The sequence below is a fragment of the Notamacropus eugenii genome, chromosome 5 (genome assembly GCF_028372415.1).
Source record: "Notamacropus eugenii isolate mMacEug1 chromosome 5, mMacEug1.pri_v2, whole genome shotgun sequence".
Lineage (NCBI taxonomy): Eukaryota > Metazoa > Chordata > Mammalia > Diprotodontia > Macropodidae > Notamacropus > Notamacropus eugenii.
Window position 1 is genome coordinate 363,712,814 of NC_092876.1, and position 6,256 is coordinate 363,719,069.

The following is a 6,256-nucleotide window of genomic DNA, read 5'->3' on the forward strand; positions in this document are numbered from 1 at the left end:
AGTAGTATTCATTCAAACTAAACAAAAGATCAGCAGCTAAGGCTTGTTCCAATCCCTAGTTCTGAGTGTACCTAAGACTGTCCTATTCTCTTCTTTATTTATACCTTGTCTTTTGATCATCTCAACTTCTCCTGAAATTGCCTATGCAAGTGACTCCCAACTGTGCATAATCATCCTCATCTCTGTCCTGAGTTTCACCTCCATTCTCCTTATCCAAAACATAACTCATTATCATTCCTAAAACCAGTTCTCACTCTAGCTTCCCTTCCATTCTTCTAGTTACACAGATTCTTGGCCTCTAAACCATCCTCAGCTATTCACTCTCCCTTCCCAGATGTAGAGTCAGACATTTAACTGGTCTATTTGTCAAGCATTCTACTAAAGTTTCTATACCATGTTTCTTTTTAGCTTCTTTGTCTTTGGATTGATTTTTACCTGGAAAAATTTAACCACCTCTACTCAGTCTGAAAAATACATTTCAGCACAGTTCAGAATATGCACCTGTCTTCTAAATGGAGTTGCATCAGTGAAACTGTACTCTCTTCTTGTTGCCTATATGCTGCCATGATGTTGATTTTCTGATCTGCAACTTTCATTCCATGTCATCTGGACACATTTAGTCAAAGCGCCAATTCACTTTGCTCATTGCCACAAATGGAACACTATCAATGCTATACTTAACTCAGAAGCCCAAATGAATAGAGTGTCAGACATGATGAAAATGTGATTTTTGGTTTCTTCCTGCTCTTTATAAGTGACTGTGCACAAGGGCATCACTAAAACTTAACAATTTCAGGCTTATTTCACATGACTCCTCCCTACGAATGCAATGTTCCAGTCAAACTGACTTCCTTGAGGAGCCTAGGAGGAGATTGCTTATACATTATCATCTCTGATCCCATTAGCTCTCCTGATATGAACTCCCTCTCTCTAGTCATGTTTGACAGTATCTACTTGAACATTAAACCTGAAATATGGATAATGTTATGAACATGGGAAATGTTACTAATAAGCACTTTCGCTGCAGACTTTTTAACAAAAATGGGGTTGGATCACATCATCCAAACAGGAGCAAAGAATTTGCCTACCAGTTTTCTATATTTTTCAGTTGATAAGGGAATGAATAGAAAAGCCAGAATCATAGAATTACAGAATTTGAAATTTGAAAAAAATTTTAGAATCCATTTAATACAATTCATACACAAAGGAAATCCCTACTCCGACATACCCAACAAAGAGTTATTATTCAGCTTCTGCCTGAAGATTAAGGAGTGGGAGCTCATCCCCTCTCCAGGCCTCCTATTCCACTTCTAAGCAACTAAAGCTAATTGGACTTTCTACAACACTCCAGGGTCTGCCAAAGAGAAGTCTAATTCTTCTTCCACATTACAATATTTCTGGTATTTGCAGACAAGTTATCATGCCCTCCTCTCCAGAATCTTCTCTTCTCCAGGCTAACAGTATCTAGGTCCTTCTAATGATCCTCTTATGTTATAGACTTAAGGAAGGTCCTCTTACATTTTGGTTGTCTTCTTCTAGATACTCTCCAATTTAGCAATGTGCTCTGTAAACCATGAATATACCAGATGACAGCTGCTGAGGAGGTTATAGCACAGTGTTATAGTACATCAACTTCCTAACGCTAAAAGTAAATCCACCTTGTTTCTTCAGCCATTTTTTTCAGTTTGGTCTGACCCTTCCTGACCCCCATTTGGGGTTTTCTTGACAAGGATATGGAAGTGGTTTGCCATTTTCTCTTCCAATTCATTTTACTGATGAGGAAACTGAGGCAAACAGAGTTTAGTAACTTTAACAGGTTTTAGTGACTTGCGCGGGGTTACACGGCTAGCAAGCGTCTAAGACCAGATTTGAACACAGGAAGAGGAGTCTTCCTGATTTCAAGGCCAGTATGCTACTACACCATCTAGCTGCCAAAACCTACCTTAATGCCTCCCAAAATCACTTCTGGGGCTGCAGTATCACACTGCTGACCCTAATGCCTGTGGGTGCACAAAAAAACCCCAGACATTTTCCATAACTGCTATTTATCCATGCCTCCCCCATGTTATGCTTGTGAAATTATTTTTTTTAGGGAGCCGGAGCCCGAGCCCTAGGGGGGTCCGGCGTGCGGAGCCTGCCGGGCCCCACCTGGGCAATGTTCCGCAGCCTGCTGGCCTCGGCACAGCAGTGGCACCACCCCCCGGCCTGAGCCCCCACCAGCGCCCCACAGCCCCCGGCCAGCCCAGCACTGGCTGCGAGAGCGGCCTGGAGGCCCAGTGCAGCTGCCCCCATCTGCCTAGGGGTCTACCATTGGCCCGTGGCCATTGGCAGCAGCGGACGCACATTCTGTAGGGAGTGTTTGCAGCCATGTCTTCAGGTGCCATCTCCACTCTACCCACTCTGCCGAATGTGGACAAAGCCTCCAATGTGGAAAAGCAGCTGTCATCCTACAAGCCTCCATGCCGGGGCTGCAGCAAGAAGATGACTAGCAAAGATGAGGTCACACATTTCTTCCTGCATGAAGGTCTAGGAGCAGATGACCAACTGTCCCAAGTTTGTCCAAGTAGTGCCAGTATCCCAGCCCATTCCCAGCAATATCCCAAACAGATCCACTTTTGTGTGTCCGTACTGTGGAGCCCGCAATCTGGACCAGCAGGAGCTGGTAAAGAACTGCATGGAGCATCACCGAAATGACCCCAACCGATTGGTCTGCCCCATCTGTTCAGCCATGCCCTGGGGCGATCCGAGCTACGAGAGCGTCACCTTCTTGCAGCACCTCCTCCATCGACACAAATTCTCCTAGGACACCTTTGTTGACGACAGCATTGAAGAAGAAGCTGCATTTCAGGCTGCCCTGCGCTGTCCCTCTCTGAGAACGGAATGCAACCCTGGCTGGGCCCAAACCCAAATCTGGGGTCAAAAGTCACCTTTTCCACATGGAGGGACAAGAGAAGAGGCTTGCTTATTCTTCAGCATTCCCTAGCAGTTAGGCCTTTTTAATAAGGTGGAATCTTTATTCCTTGCACAAGGAGAGCAGGCCAAGCCCAGAGGCCAATCCTCAGTGCCCTCCTGTGGGTGGGAAGAGATTGATTCACCTTTTATCAATTCAATGGTTCTGTCTAAGTGAGGACTTCCAGTGAGGATCTGGGTTATCGGGTGTTTGGAGACCCCGATGATCCCAACAGGACACCTGAGTGCGGGAGGAATGTTTGGCTCTGCACAATCAGAGCATCAAATTGACTTTTTTTTAAATTTTCTACACAGTGGTTTGACTTTCATGCTTCTTAAGAATTCGTGGCGAGCCCTGACTCTTATATCATTGCTGATCCAGACAGATTAGACTTGAGAAGAGGGTAGAGAGGTGGGAGAGACTGACAGAGAAATTTCACTGAAGATCTGAACAGGAGGAATGTTTTCCTAAGTCCCATCCTAACATCTGGCATTCCGTAAAGTTTCCATCTTGCTCATTTGGTACCAGTTTTTGTGATACTTAGAGATTCTGGCATTTTTCTATATTAACCAGTGTGATAACCTTTTCACATTTTACAGAGCGAGGAAAAAGCAGTTACTCTTCAAATTGCAATATCCGTGTTTGACTAAGAACAATAGTATTTTTATGGAACATTTAAAAAATTATATTTTTTTAAAAAAATCAAAAACAAACCTAGTATAGGATCAGCATGGGGGAGTGATAGGGAGGCTGGGGAAGCTGGAACCAAAACTGAAATTAAGAGGGATTTTTCCAATCGTGCCTATGTGATTTTGAGGTGGCCACGTTTGTTAGATTATTTCTATATTTTTAAGGTTTTCATTGTGTCTGTTTACCTTTTTGCAAATAGTAGAGACTCCTAGCCTCTTGTGCAAGCAGTGATGCTGCTGGGGTGTCAGGTTCTGGGGCCCAACTGGATCTTTACTCAGTGCAAACAGCAGAGTTATTCCTAGGTTTAGGAGAAGACTAGACCAGAAGGGAGAATGAGAAAGAAGTCGTTCCCTGGTCCCTTTGTCACCTTTCCAAAGAGACAACTGGAATTCACTCCTCAGACAGAGGCTTGGGAGCAGCCTCACTGAAGGTCAGGGGAGTATGGTGGGGCCAGTACTTGGGCTCAGATTTGGGGCTTGGGAAGAAAGTCATTCAGCTTTCTGGTTTGTTTAATGATATAAATTATTGTTGTCTTTTTTTAAAAAATAAAATAAAATAAAATGTTTCAGAGTATCTACAAAAAATATATTATTTTTTTAATCCATATGAAAGATTTTACATTTGTTGCTATTGAATTTCTCCCTACTAAATTCAGCCCATTGCTTGACTCTATTGCCTTAGGTATTCCTCCCACCTATATGTCATCTGCAAATTTGATGAGCTTATCTATGTTTTATCCAAGTCTTTGATAAAAATCTTAAAATGCACAAATATTAAAATGGTTAAAATCATTACTAATGTGGAGGTTTCCAAACTGGAAATCTCCACGTTAACAATGATTTTAACCGTTCAATCTATTCTGAATCCATTTATTATTATCTTCTAATCCATAGTGCTCCATTTTCCCTGGAGGAATAGTATGAGATACTTTATCAAAAATTTTTTTCTCAAATCAAGGTAATAATCTATAGCCACAGAATTCCTTTCATCTGCTAGTTTAGTAATCTTATTGCACTGCACACACACACACACACTCACACACTCACACACACATGGAATAAGGTTAATTTGGCATTACTTGTTAAGCAAATGAGAGAAGAGACAGAGATGGAGGAAGGGAGGGAGAGATACAAACAGAGATAGACTAGGATGTCTTGTTACTCTTATTTGTATCACACTACATATAAATAACAATAGACGATAGAGATAGATAGATAGATAGATAGATAGATAGATAGATAGATAGATAGATAGATGAGTGATACAGATAGATATAGAGATATAGACAGACAGATACAAATAAAGATAGAGATAGAGACAGAGACAGAGACAGATATTACGTAGACCTTTACATAAAGAATACAAGATGCTGTGTCTCTGTGGAATTTCAAAATGTAGCATAATTAAGTTTTAGCAATTCCATAGCAAAGGAGAAAGCAATGTGTCTCTCAACACCTAATACCTTAATTGTTTACCACTTCAATGAACTTCAGCTTTTTTCTTCCACTTTTAAAACAGAAACTCTAAAGTGAAACCTATTTCTCCCTGATAGAATGTTTAACCATAGGAGGTCAGAGCTAGAAACTTCACAGTCATCTAGCTCCAATCACTTCATTCTAGAGATGAAGATACAGGATCTAAGAGACTGAATTATCTGTGCAAAGTTATATGGTGAGTTAGAAGTTGCAGCTAAACTAAATACCAAGATCCCCTAACTCTAAGCCCAGAATACTTTGCACATTATGGTATTTCTTGTGGTGACTTTACACACAAGAAAAGCACATTCATTATGAGATAAATAAAATATTAAATGATTTTCAGTGTTAGATCAATAGCAAACTACTGGTCATCATGATCTCAGAATTAAAATCTATTTCAAAACATGATATAAAAGGAATACACAAACTTTTTCATGGGGAACTAGTCACATTTAATTAGATGTTTTAATAATGTAGCCATTAGAATACATTATCATGGTATTCTAAGATGATATCTTTTGGCATTTGGGTTCCATGTCTCTGCCCCAGGATGGATAGTTACCTTATTCTTTAAAAGGTTATTTAGACAGAGATGGCACAAACTATACCCAGGCTTCTCATCACAGTTAGAGAGAAGAATTCTACAAATACAGATTCTTTGTCACATATATACAGAATATCTAAAAACCTCTAGTCCAGTTTTAAGCATTAATAGTTTAAACCTGCATCAAGAATTTTGGGATGCTATCATCCTTACATAAAGAGGACTGAACTCCACATTTAAGTTATTATTAAGCAGACAAACTTTCTTGCTGATGGGTTTTCCATAATTGAGCCAGAGTATAGGTTGGGGAAGATGACTTTGGGCATCACATTTGGTCACTAAACTTGATTCTTTTTTCTTGTTAATATTTCAGATCGACTTGGAAAAGAGTGAATGCCATTCTCATTCATTTGAAGACTAATTGTTACTTCCCAGTTAAGATTGGAGATATTTCTATTCCAAGCTAGTAGCATGGTCTTACCTTGTTGATGAAGTTTTATAAAATTATATCTTAAAAACTCTTGAATATACTTAGTAAATACTCATGTGGTGCCTTGTAGTGTCTATTCAGCTCACTGTAAGGAATTATTAAGG

At 40.3% G+C, this 6,256-nt stretch overlaps 1 pseudogene; it reads left to right on the forward strand.

Moving 5' to 3' along the window:
• Positions 1–2,422: 2,422 nt before the first annotated feature.
• On the forward strand, positions 2,423–2,812 carry LOC140509278 (E3 ubiquitin-protein ligase RNF166 pseudogene; annotated as a pseudogene).
• Positions 2,813–6,256: the final 3,444 nt, after the last annotated feature.